The sequence below is a fragment of the Mastomys coucha genome, unplaced genomic scaffold (assembly GCF_008632895.1).
Source record: "Mastomys coucha isolate ucsf_1 unplaced genomic scaffold, UCSF_Mcou_1 pScaffold3, whole genome shotgun sequence".
NCBI lineage: Eukaryota > Metazoa > Chordata > Mammalia > Rodentia > Muridae > Mastomys > Mastomys coucha.
In genome coordinates this window covers 32,773,479-32,791,102 of record NW_022196909.1, presented here as the reverse complement: position 1 = coordinate 32,791,102, position 17,624 = coordinate 32,773,479, and the positions used below count along the sequence as shown (strand labels likewise).

The window sequence follows — 17,624 nt, the reverse complement described above, 5'->3', positions numbered from 1 at the left end:
AAAAAAAAAAAAAATCTTCACGAAGAAATCTGTGTTTGGTAGGAGATAAACATTCCTTGAATCTCTTTCCGGACCCTCCATGATCCACACCATCATGATGGCCACTGTCCTGCCTATTGGAACCCAGAGCCCCTTAGCTGGAAAAGCAAATGCTAAAGAGATAGCCAGCTGGGAGTTAATAAGATCTAGTTTCAGAGTTGGTAAACTTTGTGCCAGGAATCGCATTTCTGTCAGCAGGCTTTTCTGTAATGTGGTCAGGAGAGGTCAGTTCCACACAAGGTGTATAATCAGCCCTTAAACAATGTCATGGGTGAGCCCGTGGCATTGCAAAGGGGTCCTGCAAGCAGCCAAGCATATTCCTGGAAGCCTCTCACTGTTAGCTCTCAGAGCCAGAGAGCCGAATGCTACAGGTACATGCACAGATGAGAAAACGCCATCTCTGCTCTCAGTGATTTCAGAAGTTGTTCCTGTTTAACATCTTTCTACAATACGCACCCATAGCGGAAAAAAAGTGAGTATATAATCTCTGTGAATGTTTTGGGGGAGGAGGATGGACAGAGATAGGGAAATGTGGGTGAGGTCACTTTACAACTGATAAAACTGAAGAAAACTACTTTAAAATATATTTATTTGATCTATTTGTTTATTTGAGGCAATGTTTGGCATAGCTGAGGCCCTGGACTTGCTATGGAGTTGAGGCTGCTCTTGAGTGGGTCTGTGCACCAGTGTGTGTGAGCATGGATCCCGCCCTGGGCACCTGTGTGTGTGAGCATGGATCCCGCCCTGGGCACCTGTGTGTGTGAGCACAGATCCCACCCTGGGCACCTGTGTGTGTGAGCATGGATCCTGCCTGTGTACCTGTGTGTGTGAGCACAGATCCCACCCTGGGCACCTGTGTGTGTGAGCACAGATCCCACCCTGTGCACCTGTGTGTGTGAGCATGGATCCCACCCTAGGCACCTGTGTATGTGAGCACAGATCCCACCCTGGGCACCTGTGTGTGTGAGCATGGATCCCGCCCTAGGCACCTGTGTATGTGAGCACAGATCCCACCCTGGGCACCTGTGTGTGTGAGCATGGATCCTGCCTGTGTACCTGCGTGTGTGAGCATGGATCCCGCCCTGGGCACCTGTGTGTGTGAGCATGGATTCTGCTCTTTTTCTGCTCCCTGCCAAGTGCTGAGACCGCAGATGTGCACCTCATATAAGGAGGTGCTGAGGATAAAAAGCCCATGCTGGAAGGACCCTCTCCTCTTCGAGCCCCATCCCCTGCCCCTAAATTTATTTACTTCTTTATTTTAATTGTTTGGAGACAGGATCTCACTCTGTACTCTGAGCTGAACTGGATCCCATTTATGTGATCTACACTGGCCTCAAAGTTCTATCTATCCCCCTGCCTCAGCCTCAGAGCATGAGGCACCAATTCACTTGCTTTAAGAAGCAGCTTGTTGACGTTATCTTAAAGAGCTGAGCTATGATATCCTGCTTTTCTTGACCCCCCCCCCCCAGTAAATCCTCTTCCTGGCATAGAGTAAACGTGAACATGTAAACAGAAAATTTTATTCTTCTAGAGGAGACTCGTGCTACCTTCTTCCTCTTGGGGGTGGGTAGGTTTTGGGTTTTGTTTTTTTGAGTATAGAGCGGGGATTCTCTATGTAGCCCTGGTTGTCCTGGAACTCACTCTGTAGACCAGGCTGGCCTCGAACTCACAGAGATCCACCTGCCTCTGCCTCCTGCGCTCTGAGGTTGAAGATGTGTGCCACCCCCACCTTCCTTTTGCTTTTAAGTAAAGGGTTCTGGGAACAGTTGTGGTGACAGGCACAATATCAAGAACCCTTTGAGGGAGTTATTTGCTCTAACTGTGTATTATAGGAAGCTAACAGGCTGCCATATTACCCAAGGGTAACTCATAAGCCACTTCCTTCTAAATTCGCATACCTATGTGCCAGTTTATATGTGCTATTAAGTTTATGTTTGCTCTATGTGCGTGTCAGTATGTCTATGTTAGTGTGGACTGATGTTGGTATGGTATGTGTGTTAGCATATATGTTAGTGTATGTTAGTGTGTATATGTCTCAGTGTGTGTTTAGTACATAATAGTATATCGGTATCCATGTATTTGTTAGCAGGTCTATTAGTATGCTTTTGTCTTTGTGCTACTGTGTGTCTGTGCATGTACAACTGCGGGTATATTGTATATGTTGATATGTGTATGTATTAATATGTGATTAGTATGCATGTTAGTGTTATGTGTGTGGGCATATTAGTGTGTTAGTGTATTATGTTAGCATGTTTGCGAATTAGTGAGCATATTTGTGTGTATCCATGTGTATGTTAGTATGTGAACAGGTGTTGTATGTTAGCATGTGTTAGTATGGGCGTGCTCTTTGGATTCTACTACGTGTGTTCCTTCTTGTTAGTACGTTCGTGTGTGTGCCCTTGTGTATGTGTTGGTATGGGTTTATTCAGTGTTAGTATGTGCTTAGATTACTATGTGTGCACGTGTGTGTGTTTGTAGGTTAGCGTCTGTTCATGTGTGTCTGTTAGTATGTATACGTGGCAGTGTGTTCTGTGCACAGCTTGTGGGATCAGGAGCCATAGAGAGCTTATAGCACCTGACTTTGCAGAGCCGAGGTATTGCCTGCTTGGGAAATGCCTTCAATGCAGAGCCGTGGTAAGTCTCCTTTTCACCACTAGAGGGCGTGGCCTGACAATGAATCCGCCTCAGCAGTTTTCATCTCTCCTGGCCGCTTGTGTGTGGTTGATGTGCTTTATCTGGATGAGCTTGAATGGCCACCTTCCTGCTTCCTACAGTTCATGCCATTTACTTAATACTTATTAATTTTGCCATTAGTAAGTTGACCTACTGCCCTGAAAGCTGGGTATGTTTTATCCAACTTAATATAAATATTACAGTGGATCAAAAACAGCGTCTCATTTTGAATTTTGACCCTTCAGAACTCTGTCCTGTGTTGTTGGGACAGAGGCTACATAAGCACTGTGACTCTGCTCTCTCTCTCTCTCTCTCTCTCTCTCTCTCTCTCTCTCTCTCTATCGGGTCCCTTACCAAAAGGAACTCTCGTAATTAAGCTCATATGTGGTAAAACGCACATCTACAACAGATGACCTTTAGCTATCTTCCGAACATGTGATGATGATGTCCACATACATGTTCTCAGAGGGCAGACATCTTCCTTTCCATGTGTCTACCCTATCAGTTAAGTGCCTCACACAGACTGCACACACGATGCATAAATACGAGGGAGGAGAGAGGAAGCCGGGAGTCAGGAGTTGGAAAGTATCCTAGCTTCTCGACAGTGCGGATGTAGAGACTGGTAGAGCCCTTGAAATAGAAGTACTGCTCTACTCATGTACACTAGGGTTTCTAAACGTGGACTGAACATCCCAAATGGATCAGAGCTTTGCTGAAAGCATGTTCCCAGGCCCTGCTCCAAGATGATGAGTCTGAATCTTTGCAAGCGGCCCCGGAATCCACAAATTTACGCACCTGTGAACTTCTGTACTTTGCAAAGCCTGCATTTCATATACATCAGGTGCATGGAAGATAATATCAGTGGTTCAGTATCTGATGTCATGCCTTTTTTTTTTTTTTTTTTTTTTTTTTTTTTTTTTTTTTTTTTTTTTTGGTTTTTCAAGACAGGGTTTCTCTGTGTAGCCTTGACTGTCCTGGAACTCACTCTGTAGACCAGGTTGGCCTCAAACTCAGAAATCTGCCTGCCTCTGCCTCCCACAAGTACTGGGATTAAAGGCATGCGCCACCACCACCTGGCGATGCCATGCCTTTTGATGCAAACACATTTCTTTGATGAAACAAGCCATTTCATTTTAAAAGAAAAAGGAAAAAAAGATCTTACATAGGGAAAATATTTCCTTGGATGACAAAGAAGACAAACCTTTGAAAAGTCGACTGGTGTCGAGTAAACAAACAGAAACCAAGGCTAATCTTTATCCTTTTAAAAGGTTTGGGCACGCAGACACCAAGGCCAATCATTTTAGGTTCCAACCTTTGCAGTGTCTCTGGCTACTTTCTCTGACACTCTCAGTGCATGCCCCTTCTCAAGACCTTGGCCTCGTGGATTCTTTTACAAGTTTAATAAAAATTTAGCTGGCTTTCGACCCTAGCACGTCCCTTGTCTCCTGTGGGCGCGGATTGCTCCCAGAGTCTCCTGGCTCCTTCGACACAAAGCCAAGGCTGGCTCTTCTCATACTGGCAACAGCCCCGATTCCATGAAGATGATATGTGGTTGCCTTTCCTGCTGAGGTCAGCTAGGCTGTCCCTGACCCTCTGTGACAATGCCAGATTGACTCTGTACTGGGACACAGATGGAGTCTCTGTGTAGGAAGGAGGAAAGCGCTGGCTATAGTAACTAGAACTGGAGGAACATCTTACTCGTGCGCTATGCCTGGGCAGTGATCAGTTTGGCTGCAAGAAGCCCAAGAATTTGCACAACACCATTGAATAATCTGACCTCATCATAGCCAACATAGCTAATCACACTTATCTCTGTGTTCCCAACGAGCAAGCCAATTGCTCCCTCTGTACCCTGCACTCTGCATCAGACCCCTCCCAAGTTGTGCACACCGGCTCAAAGCTCCGCCCCAGAGAGACTTCCTCGGTCTCCAACAACACCCGGGGGGGTAGCTAATCTCTATTGTCAATGCGATGGCATCTCGAAGCACCTGGCAGACAAAACCTTAGACACATCTGTGAGGGATTTTCTATATCAGGTGAACTGGGGTGGGAGGAGCCGCCCACCGTGGGTGGCATCATTCCATAGGTCTGGGTCCTGGATTACATACAAAGGAGAAAGCTGGCATTCATCACTCTCTTCCTTATGACTGGACTGTGGATGCCTCCGGCTCCTGCCAACATACCTTTTCCATCTGGATGAACTAGGTCTTGGAACTGTGCGCCAAAAGAAACCCTCCCTTCCTTAAGTTGCTTTATTTGGGATGTTCTGTCCCAGCCATGGGAAAAATAAGAAAGACACCGCCCATAGGGAGAATTGTTCTTGTTGTAACCACTGAGCTGTGCTCAATGTTCTGTTTACCCTGTCTTATACCATCACGATAACAACTCCAATAATAAGGTATGCTTATTAATACCGCTTGGGTTCATTCTATAGCCATTGGGATTTCTTTGCTCCTCCACTGTCCAAGTTCTCTGACTTTGGGTGTTTGTTATCTAAATCACACACACACATGCATAAGTGCACATGTACTTCAAGTAGCCAAACCAGCGGAGAACTTGCTCAAATGCCCTCTGCACTCTCTTCCCATTGTACAGATGAGAAAGCAAAGGTCCAGAGATGTTAGAGGTCATATAGAGAGTCCAGTCCTGGCCACAGGACACAATCTTGCTACTTCTTAGAGCCTCTTCCTGGAGTTTCTGAGTCAGCAAGCCAAGGCACAAGAGCTTGGGGTTGGCAAGTTTTAAAAGTAGCTCCTTACTAAGCTTGGTCAGCCATAGTTAAGAATCACCCCTTCTCCATCTCACTGGGAGCCCATCTGCTTCCACTGTCTCCTCTTATCCCTTAGGTCTCCCTGTATTAGATTCGTCATTTATATGTCCATGTCCAGTGTCCAGCCAGAGGCTAAGTATACTTTGTGTGTTCTGTAAATTGCTTACAAATAGAATGGGGGAAAGTTTGAGGTGTTTAAAGGTTTGAGGACTAGGTCACAAGGAAATGGATTGTATCGATTTAGTTTTAAGGATATGTTACAGCCAGCCCTTCAGGTGAGGGGGGAAATAAGGTTGAGCTGGTCTTCATGGGCTTTGCTTCAGAATGACCATGGAGCCCAGGGGTCTGGTCCAAATGACAGAGCACCCCCCCATCTTTTGGGGTTTTTATTATTTATTTATTTATTTTTGCCTTCCCAGACTGGATAGACATACTTAGTAAATATGATCCTCAGACGCATGGGGGCGTGCCTTACGCTGTTATGAGAACACAGAACCAAGCCCCAGGAACACTCTTGCCTTGGAGTGGCAGAGCCATATATGGAAGTGGCGTGTGCTTTTTTGCTTTACTGGGGTATCTTTAAATAGCAAGGAACAGCATCTCAAAGCCTTCCAAAGAGCTACTTAAAGTTATTTTTCTCCATGACAACAGTCTGCCAATAAGGATAGAATTTAAAGAGCTAGGACCCCGAGCAGGAAGAGAAACTGGAAAATTTCCCTGCTCAATTGAAGGCTCGAAGATTAACCCAAGCTACCGTGTAAACTCCATCCATTGACTCACGGCTATAGACCAGATGAGATGAGCGATTGGACTGTGTTCTTTAATTATTTGCTTGTGGAATCCAGGGGATGTTTAAAGGTGTTCCCGTGGTGGCAGATGGTGTGCCCACAGGCGTACGTTAACATTGCTGGGGCTGAAAAGGGCGGCTCTGCTTTCTTACTTACTAACCATAGAAGCTTCAAGCAATCGATTTTGTTAAGCCACTTGAAAATCAACATTTAAGTAATCCCACTGGCCCTTTCCTTAGGTACGGTCTTGCAGAAACACCTTTTGCCTCGTGAAAGCTGGTTGCCAGGCTCTCAGCTCCTAACTTCCTCTTCCCGTCAACGGTCTCCTCCCAACCAGGCCTCGTGTCTTTCTGAGCAGCACCCGTTCTAGAACGGCAGCCCTCTCCCCGCCCCCACAGAGCAGATTCAATGTTGTCTGCTGCACAGATAACGCTCTGTAACGTCCCTTATGTGTTCAAGAAAGTCCCAACTTCTGCCTCTTTGGACTCCCTATTAAGGGCTGGTACCCCGACAGTGCCCAGCATTACCCCATTAGTAACTGTTAGATGTCTTGGGTACCCAATAGCAAGCATTGAGCTGGGTCATGGGGCAACCGAGGGACCAATGCTCATTTTCACTGTCTTCTTGGATGAGTAGTTTTTCTCTTAATGACTGGTTCCAGCCCTGTCCTTCGAAACCACAGGATTAGTAAAGAGGAGAGCCGCCAGAGCCCTTCATAAGCATGACGCCCTTCAAATGGCTTCTTCTCTTGGATACACTACAACTGGGCCTTGAGTCTTTCCAGGGAGACTGTCCCAGATGGCCCCCTATCGCCTGGGCTCCTGCCCCTCAGTCTTAGAGACTCGGATTTGATTGTTGATGCCAGGAGTTACCTTGCTGGATAAGGTTTCAAGTCCAGAGGTTCAAGCTTGCATTTGTATGCGTCCCTTGAGGAGGGAAAGGTTCAAAATATTAAACTACAGCCTGGGGAAGTTGTTTTGTTTGTTTTTTTCCTCCCCCTGCTCTTTAACCAGAAAATGAATATCACTGTCATTTTGAAAACCGAAATGGTAGCTTTTAAGCAACTCGCAAATAATAGAGTTGAACATTTCAAGAGGAAAATGGGCAGAATTTCTGCAGTTGGAACCCCGTGCTGACCTCTTAGCTGGTAAGTTGAGCACAGATCAGAAGGTTAAGTGCCTTTTACTCTTTCTCCCCTCTCTCTCTCTGTGAATGAATGCCCCCATGACATTCAGGAAACGATGTTAACATAAAAAAAAAAATAGAACTAAGCCAGACATCTTCACTGTGACAATGGTGACAGGCAAAGATTAGTGTCCTTGAACTCTTGCCTCATGGAGTATGGCATGACCCAGGAAGGGTATGTTTCACTTGTTAGAGACCAGCATGCCACCTGTAGCAATCAGTGCCTTGGTTAATGCTCCCAAGGCTGGGGGAGCAGCCTTCCTCCCCTTTCTTTATTTCTTCCCGGACTGAGCAGCCTCGGACTCTCCCAGGGAAGGTTCCACATCCCCTCTGGCTTTGGAATCTAGAAGGATGGACTCCCTCTCATGGTTGGCTGCTGCTTGCCCAAGTTCTCACCTTATTCTGCTCCCAAGACGTGTTCCTGATTCGCACTGATAACCTCCCCTGGCTTGCTGACTGGACGCCATTTGAATTTGGCCACAAGAGGTCCTTTGGGATGCTAGAGAGTGTTGGGGAGGGGTGTCAGCATACCTGGTCCAAGACCTATGCATCTATCTTAGACCCCTGAAAGAAGCTGTTCCCGGTCACTTCCAATTTTGGCTATTGCCAGTTAGCTCTCCATCAGTAGTGAGCCCAAGTCGCAGTGCCCTTCAATGAGAATCCCTTCTTTTTTGGCCCTGGGTCCTGGGTCACTTTAGTATACACTTTTATTATCTTCTTCCTGATGCTTCAACCATGACAACGTCTGCTTCTGCCGCTCTTCCCTCCTCCTATCATCATGGCCTCTTAGTTCCTTCATAGATAAACCTCTGCATCCAAGCAGCTCATAAGTCATTTGACTTCAGGACATGGACACTAGGAGTACTGTCTTATCTCCATATGGCTAGTCTAGGCCCCTCTTCACTGAGAGGAGCTTGGCTAAACATCTCGGTCTTCTATGAATACTTCCTACTAACACAGACATACTTGGTGGCAATTAGTTAAATTCTACCAAGACAGAATTGGAAAGTCTAAGTCCTTCCATCTTGGCATGGGTTCGTAATTGTCTCTTTGGGGGGTATTTCTGGGAGGTGCCACAGTTGTGTTAGGAAAGGACTCCACACAGTAACCTGTGTTTAGTTCTCACCCCTGTGGGGTCTTGAGCAGGCACTTGCTTTCCCCGTTTATTATTATTATTTTTCAAATTCACAGTTAAGAGCTTTGAAGACGATGGGCAGCTGTGTCACCTCCTAAAATCTCGAGAAATGGGGGGGGGGGAAACGGTCCCATTTCTCCATGCCCCAATTTTTCAACTGTAAAACAGTTCACCCAAAAGGAGTCTGTGTTCAAAAGTTCTACAGAAATGCTGCCAATACTGTCAACATGGTGGCTACTTGGTTGATCTTTGGGATTTTGGAAGGCTAGGCAGAAGAAAGCATACGGAGGATTTGAAACACAAGCCTTTCCCTTCTTTTTACCACACAAGGTAGGAAGCCCGGTTCTTTCCTCACTCTGGCCTGGAACTGGAATGGAACAGCCCAAGTGATGGGTTATGGAGTGTGGGAGGTGACAGTGAAGGACAGAATCACCAAGGATGCTGCTCAATCAAACAGGAAGAGAAAGGGAGCCGTGGTCGTCTTGGCTTCTGCCTGTTGATTCTCAACCAAGCTGAGGACACACGGCTTCAGTTAGCAAAGCTGACCTCATGTTCCTGTCAATTCAGAGCGATTCAAATGTGTTTTGAATTTTCTAGACAAGGGTGTGTTGCCTCTTCATGCTGACTACTAAAGTCCCTGATCAAATCCCGTCTCTGAATAGCTGAGTAGCTGAAAGGGATGGAGGGTGGGAGGAAGGGAGGGGCAGATGAAGGGCTGTGTGTGTGTGATGGATGGGTGGATGGATGGATAGATGATAGATAGATAGATAGATAGATAGATAGGTAGATAGATAGGTAGATAGATCGATGGATGGATGGATGGATGGATGGATAGATAGATATATAGATACATAGATACATAGATACATAGATACATAGATAAGATAGATAAGTACTTGGGTCTTTTGCAATTTAGTACCAAATATATACTTTTATACAAGATCATATGTTAGAGAATAATCGTGGAATCCTCCTGTGGTAGAGAGGAAAAGCCTATAACCCTTTCTTTAATCATCAGGTCACCTTCCCTTCACTGGCTTCTGCTGCCCTGCACTCTCCTACCTTGGTCAATATGTAAAACCTCCAATTTAAGAAGCTGTGTTTGGTGTGTGTGCGTGTGCGCGCGCACGAGTGTGTATGTGCATGTCTGTGCACTAGTCCAGTGGCCAGAACTCAACTTCAGCTGTCATTCCTCATGATATGTCCACCTTGTCTCTCTCCCTGCGATCTATGGTTCATTAAGTAGGCCAACTTAACCCAGGTTAGCCCAGGAGCCCCAGGCATCCTCCTGTCTCAGCTTCAGCAGCACTGGAAGTAAGTGCAAGCAGGTACCCCCACACCTGTCTTTTTATGTGGGTGCCAGAGATTGAATCAGGTTTCACATTCAAAGGCAGGTAGCTAGCTGCCTAAGCCATCTAAGCCCCTTAAATATCTCCTTTTAGGTGTACACTGTTAGCCTTCCTGGGAGACAGATGTTAACTACCACAAACGGATTTCTTCCTAAGTGGGTATCTAGCAAAAGGTTGAAGGCGAGCCCATCCTTAGACATAAACATACGTCTTTCGTCCGTCAGAGTGGCCACTCAGTGTTACTTTCCAATCATCTTTATCCCCACTGAAAATACATGCTATAAGAAGTACGACATATATCTGAACATCAACTAAGAAAACTCAGATTCAATGACTACTCACCCTTTGTGAACGGCATAGAGAGACGGTGTCATAGTGCACGACTCTCTGACACTCCGTTCACCCTGTTGCCATGGAGACCGGTACAGGGGCGTTGCCATGGCTGCACCTTTGATGGAGGAACTACTCTTTTCCTTAAGGGTTTCATTGTCCACCCCACGTCCTTGCCTCGCCCCGTACAGCTCTGCTGTAACACATCCGTGCTTGGGTAAACGGCAGCAGTTGGCTGAGGGCGAGTAGTCGGTGTCTCAGTCTGGCTTAGAACTTAAGGGAAGACCCGCAAAGCTCTACAGAATGAATTCCCACGATAATACTCTAGTATGGAAAAAATTGACACCGCACAGCAATGCTGAAAAGAACCTGAATGGGTTCTTTATAATTACTCTCTTGGGTATCTACCCATCTCCACAGCCAGTGATTTTTAGCTTATTTTTGATATATTTTTGAAATAGACTGAAGATGTTGGTGTACTTTCCCGCAAATATTCCAGCTTGCTTTGTCTTTTGGTGGGTTTTTCTTTTGCTATAAACATTCCCCATAACAAGGTTAAGGGGCCGGCTCAGTGGGTAAAGCCCTCGAAACTGCCAGGAGCTAAGCTCACTCCCCAAAACCCAAACAAACAACCAGGGCCCCCGTGGTGTGCGCCAAGGAAAGACCCTGTTCAAAAGTAAAAGCAAGACAAAACATGTGGGGAGCATCTAATGAGTGCAGTGCGCTACCAAGTTGTCTTCCGGTTTCCCCTTGCGTGTGCACATAAATGTATATGCCTACAGAGCATGCCATGTTCATAGGCAGGTGTATAGGCACGCAGATTTTGTACAACTGAATGCATGTTATCTTAATTGGACATCTGCAGAGGTTTTCTCATATCACAGACTCAGGAACAGAGCGAGCTCATTTTCCCACAAGGCTCCAACCGGAACTGGAAGCGAACAGCAGTCAAGAGCCTGCTTCCGGGATGGATAGGAAAGCAGACACACCAAAGCAGAAGCCACGCCCCAAGAACTAAAGGCGACTGTTGGAAGTATGGCCAGCACCTCTGCACTTGTCTTGCGGTTTAGTTGCACGAGCCTGTGGATCGTGTATCCATGTGAATATCATACGTCAAATTTCGGAAAATGTTGAGCCCACCAGTGAGAAGAGAGGAGGGCTCTCAGTCATATGAGGGAGGGGGGCGGAATATAGGAAGCCTTTCATCGCCCAAGGGAAATAGCTACTCCTCCATTTTAGTTTTGGCATATGATGCTATCTATCGGTCGTGTTATTTTCCTGTTATATGCTCAGGCTTGGTTTCTGATTCTCTCTTTGTCTGAGTTAAAATGAACCTCCTGTAGACAGAAGGGGCCCAAGGGAGCTCCTGGGTGGGTACCCAAGCCCTGTTTCTAGTTCCAACTCTGGCTAGAGCAGTGTTTACCTTATTAAGCTGTGCATTTATTTTGTAGAGCCGCCATCTTTGTGTTTTATATTTTACAATAAAACTCTTAAACACATAAACATGTTAAGATTTGACAAAGCTATGTGGATATGTTACTGTTTCTTTCGTTTGGTTTCAAAATTTACTCTGTAATTTTTTTTTTTTTTTGAATTACTGGATTATTTCATGATACGAGTTTTAACCTGATTCTCCTTCTTGATTTCCAAATTTTCTATAAAAGCACAAGACCTTCACTTTTGTTTTTTATTTATTTATCCTTTTCCAAACCACAAAACAGTATTATATAGCCCAGGCTGACCTAGAGCTCACTATGTAGTCCTGGCTAGCCTCTGTCTCTGCATCCTCCAGCCTTATCCCCGGAGGCCTGGAATTCTACGTGTGTGTCACAGTGCCCCTCAGAGGACCAAGGTGGCCTTGTTTTCTTTTCTTTTCCCACTTTATGATGTGAAGGTAATGTGCGACCACTAGAAATTTTAACTCTGGACTTTGGACTTTGGTCTTTTCCTGGGCTACCATTATACAGTATGATGCTTTCTTTGTGCTGGTCAGCCACAGCCAGCCAGGACTCCCTGTAGTCACGTGGAAAAGCTTCCGGTTGTATAGTACACTATGTTGCTCAAAGTGCTTGGGGTGGAAATGTTAAGCAAATTTCATCAAATATCTTGTTCCTTTTTCTCCTTTTTTTCTACTTGTCACTATTTTATTTTATCATAACCACCCCAACCCTAAACTCTTCTCATATATACTCCCCCTTCTCTTCCTCTCCAACTTTGCGCCCCTCCTCTTTAAATAACCCATCCATCTTAACCTGTGATACCCATATACTCCTAGTTATGGGGTCGTCCATTAGAGCGAGCTCAACCTACCAGGAAACACACCCTTAAATAAATCTAACTCTTTCCCCTCTAGGAGCTATCAACTGCCCACGGCTCCCCAGTTAGGGATGGATGTGACTCACTTCAAGACTATCACTGGAACCTTTTCCTTTGTCTTTTGGTCCTGAGACCAAGTCTCACTATGCAGCTAGGGCTGACCTGAGAGTCACAATGCTAAGCAGGCCACTACTTTGGTTAGCTTGATACAGTTCCATAGAACATTTGGCCTTTACTGTACAGGTCTTCAACTTCTATTTCAATTTTATCCGACTGGATCTGCTCATCGGCAAAGCGAATCGGGATAAAGGACCTACGTGGACGGTTTATATTAAACCTCTCTAGGGGCGATGATTCAAGTTTAAGCAAAGAGAAGGATGCAGTTATAATTGCTCTGCCCTGCATTATCTACGTCTTACTTGAAGTTGATCATTTTATCAGGATGTCGAGATTTTTGGTATATAAACAGGCACTGGGCAATAATACCAGCTAATCATATTTAAGTACTTGACAGGTGACCTGCCTCATCTAAAGCACTAATATCATCTAGTTTAATCACTTAACAGTGCTGTGAGACAGGTATTATTGGAGTCCAGCATTTAAAGATCAGAAAAATGGGGATCGATTGGTGTGTATAGCATTCACAAGCCGCTCAGCAAGTCTGGGGCAGCAAACCTGGATTCATAGGCCTGTAACCTGTGTCATGAGGCAGGCCTCTACTTTCAGATATGCTCCCTAACTGCTTTACTGCTCTAGGACATCCTTAACAATTGTTGGCTATAAGGTCCTTCATGTTGATCTTACACAGAGTCAGGTAACTTCATGGGGTAGAGTTGAGGCTCGGATTCAAGGGGTGTTCTATGAACTGCTGTTTTTCTGCTGACTTATGCAACTCTAAATGAAGCCAGCAGAAGGAAAGAAAAATGAACTCTGTGCTGGAGCTGGGGCTCAGTGGTTAAGATCACTGACTGTGGATGCAAAGGACCCTGGTTCAAATCCCAGCTCCTGCCTGATGGCTCCCAGTCCTTTAAACAACAAACTCAGAAACGAAGTTGCGCAAACAAATGAGCACAGAGAACCCTAGTGCCAGCGGACCAGGCAATACCACACTTGTGAGAGAAGATATGGAAAAACGCATCTGGGAAGAATGTGTGAAAACACACAATTTCTATGTAAGTTAACGGTTCTTGGATACTGTTCTTGGGAAATGAAATGAATAAATGAAAGTTCTTCTTTTTTAGGAAATTCACAGTTCCCTGACATAGAGTTTATTTTCCTGCATCACATGACCCAGCCCATATACTTAGAGTGGTGGTCCCCAACCTTCCTAAGGCTGGGCCCCTTTAACACTGTTCTTCATGTTATAGTGACACGGCCCCAACTTAAAATTATTTTCTTTTTTTTTTTTTTTTGGTTTTTCGAGACAGGGTTTCTCTGTGTAGCCTTGGCTGTCCTGGAACTCACTTTGTAGACCAGGCTGGCCTCGAACTCAGAAATCCGCCTGCCTCTGCCTCCCAAGTGCCGGGATTAAAGGCGTGCGCCACCACCGCCCGGCCTAAAATTATTTTCATTGCTACTTCGTGCTTCGTACTTTCTGCTACTGTTATAAGTCATAATGTAAATGTCAGATATACAAGATATTTAGTATGTCCCCTTGGGGTCGAGATCCACAGGTTGAGAACTGCCAACCTAGTGGCTCTCCCATTCTTGGCCCAGTTGAGCTGTTGGTAAAAAAGGGTACTCAGAAAACACTGGCTACAGATAGAACATGGCAGGGTAAACAAATGTGTGAGGCATTTTGTTACCTCTTTTCCCACCTTTCCTAACTTGGTTTCTTTTCCTCTGGTATGGGGACACTCTTCTTGTCACCCCTGTAAGCCATTGTTTTGCTGCACTGGCCTCCCGCCTGTTCTTTCTTCTTTGCATGAGTTACCCAATTTGAGCTACTCATTATTAGCTTGTTTAATTTGGCCTCCAGGGTCCTCATGGCTTGGCAGAGAGGTGAAGTTTGGCTCATTCCTTCATGGGTGGACTTGTTCAAGCGGAGGACCAGGGCTAGGGTCGACCACAGTTAAAAAAAAAAAAAGTGGAAACGAGGGCAGAGGCTCCAGCATCCATGTGCCGTGACCCGCCGAGGCATGGCCACCTGTCTGGAGAGTCTCGAGGCTTCCATGCCTCCGGAGGAACACGTCTTTTAGCTTCGTTCCCACTTCTTAATCAGAAAAGAATCCCAGGAAAAATTGCCCTTGTTTGCCCTGCAGGGCCTTGGCAAAGGTTCAGTGGGCGTTCCCCACATTCCCCCTCTCGCCACACCCCAGCTCCACAATGGCCACCATTGTCTCCCAAAGGACTTCTCTTATGCCAGGGGAGACTGGCACAGACAGCTCACTGCACCCAGCTGAGGGGTTCAGCCTCTCCGAACTGGACTCAAGCCGTTCCCAACAGCCCACGTTCCACAAGGAAGGACTGTCCTGTCGTAGGTGACAGAATGAGTCACTTTTTTTTTCTTCACTCTGGATTAAGGATAAATCCGGAACAATCAAAGTAATCCTGGCACTTAGCCCTGAGGTTTGTTTATAGCAGCCCCACTACGCGCTCTCCAGCAGCCGAGAGAAAGCCATTGTTGTTTCTGCTTTGCCAAGGCGGAAACTCAGTTCGCCGTTTATCTCAGGGGTTAGCTTAGATACTCCTTGTGTGCCAGGGAGGGTGTGTGTGTGTTGCTGAGTCAGCTCTCTGAAAGCTGTTTAAGAAAGATTCAGTGATATAGGAAGAACATGGATCCAGCTCTGGGTTATAAGACAAAGAGAGAAAAACAAAGGAAGACAATGAACTTGGGAAGAGGTGGGAAGGTGAAGAATACCTACACCATTTCTTAAATGAATGTAACTTGTTCTATGTGGGCTGAGAATGAAGTCACTCACTCAAGTCAAATAGCTTTGTGCATGGCAGGAGGTCTGTATCCAAAAATTGAGCCTACAATTCATTTTTTGGTGCAGCAGAACTATCAACTCTCAGCTTAGCTATGATGGAGGTAAAATTCTTTGGTGATGTGAGGGTCATTGAAATACAGCCTTATTACAATGAAACCCAATGACTAAAAATTGTTCTTATTTTGGGCTTGTACCACAATTAAGAGCCAAGATTTTAAACTCTAGTAAATACAAAACAAACAAAAAGACTTTATATATTCATGCTCATTTAAGAAAATATTAGTAGTGATGTATTATTTTTAAGTATACAGCTAATATGTTTGGAGTTATTTAAAATTTATATTGAGAAAAATGTATTTTCACTATTGCTGTAGACGAGTATCTACATAAGACTGTTAAATTGATTGTTGTTTTATATCAAACAAAAAAAGAAAGATAGGAAGTAATAGGTAAACTGTTAAAAGATGTCTGTATTCATTCATATGTGAAAAAACAAAACAGGAAAACTTACAGGAATAGGTTGGACTTGCTGTAAGTGGTTAATAGAAGTTGGTAATTTTAAAAATGGAAGAGATGAATTAAAGACAAAAAAACAAAAAAGACAAAAAACAAAAAAAAAGAAAGGAAGAAATGAACTTGGGAAGAGGTGGGAGGGTGAAGAATGGGTTTGATAGGAGTTAGGGGGAAGAGCAGGGTGGAGGCATAGGATAAAAATACACTGCAAGTGCATTTAAGATTCTCAAAGAATTTCTACACAATATAGGCTATTATGTTCTACATATACACTCATACATATATGTACATATATACAGATGTGTGTATATATACATACATATACACACACTTATTTACATATGCATATATAAATATACATATATGTATATGTATGTGCATACATGTATATATGTATGTATATATGTATATATTCACAGACATATATACATACATACACATATATATGTACATAGACATGTATACATATATATGCATATACATATATACATGTACACATATGCATATATGTATGTATGTGTGTATATATATATATATATATATATATATTAAGAAAGAAAGCACACCATGGAAGGTGGAAACAGTATTCTTTCAGAGGCCCTTCAAAGCATAGGCTACGGCAAGTTTGGTTGGGACCCTCTGAAAGGGCCAGCTCTGTACCAGGGATCAGGGAAACTGCTGGAGGTTGGGAAGGAGTTGTGATCCTTCAAAAGGAATTAATTGCCCTCATCTCTGCAGTCTTTAGCTTCTAAAGATCTATTTATTTACTTGCGCATAGGGTGGGATATATGTGTCAAGGTCAGAGGGCAATTTGAAGGGTGACTCCTCCTGCCACATGGGCTCCAGAGACAGAATCCAGGCTGCATGAGAGACACCTCGCCTGTTGAGACCTGTCCCCAGCCCAGTAGAAATTTTTCTTTTCAAGTTACGAAAATATTGACGAGAGTAAAAGAACGCAATATGGAGTTACGCAGCCTGTTTTCTAGAATAACTGGAGGTTACATAACTAAAACCACGGTGCTCGCGTCTTACCCTTTCAGAATAAGTTTGTCTCTAGAAAACTCTCCCTGAGGAAATGAATTGGGACACATGCAAAGGTATTTATTTTGAGGTCAAGAGCACTGTAGACACCAAAACAATTTACGTGTTTAATAACCTGTAACGCATCAGTACCACTGTTTCCTGATGCTTTTCGGAAGCGATATCATCGTGCTGTAGAGTGTGGTTAAAAGTAGGGAGATGTCTAAACCCCGTTCTCTTGAGCCTTCAGCCCCATGGGGGGTCACTTTTTATTTATGGGACATTGGTAAAGCCTTAAGTTTCCAGTTCTTCAAGGAGGTCATGATGGGCTGTACACACCTGCCTTGTGAAGAACATGTCAGGTACTTGTGAATATTGGCTGTCGTCAGGCAAGTAGCTACCAAAAGGCATGCCTGCCCTACTCATTAAATGGAAACTGGATTGGTAAGGTGGTTCTGTGGCTGAGGGGGCTTGCAGCCAAGCCTGATGGCTGGGGTTCAATCCCTGGGTTTCACAGAGTGGAAAGACAGCCAGTTCCTGAAAGTTATCTTCTGAACCCCAACACGTACATAGACA

The 17,624-nt window shown here is 44.7% G+C and overlaps 1 long non-coding RNA gene across 1 annotated transcript in view; it reads right to left on the bottom strand.

The window, feature by feature from the left end:
• Positions 1 to 6,594, bottom strand: part of LOC116075041 — a 7,223-nt gene extending 629 nt beyond the window's left edge. Inside the window, exon 1 of the long non-coding RNA XR_004112395.1 lies at positions 6,431 to 6,594. This is a non-coding gene — a long non-coding RNA (uncharacterized LOC116075041). The remainder of the gene's footprint in view (positions 1 to 6,430) is intronic.
• Positions 6,595 to 17,624: the final 11,030 nt, after the last annotated feature.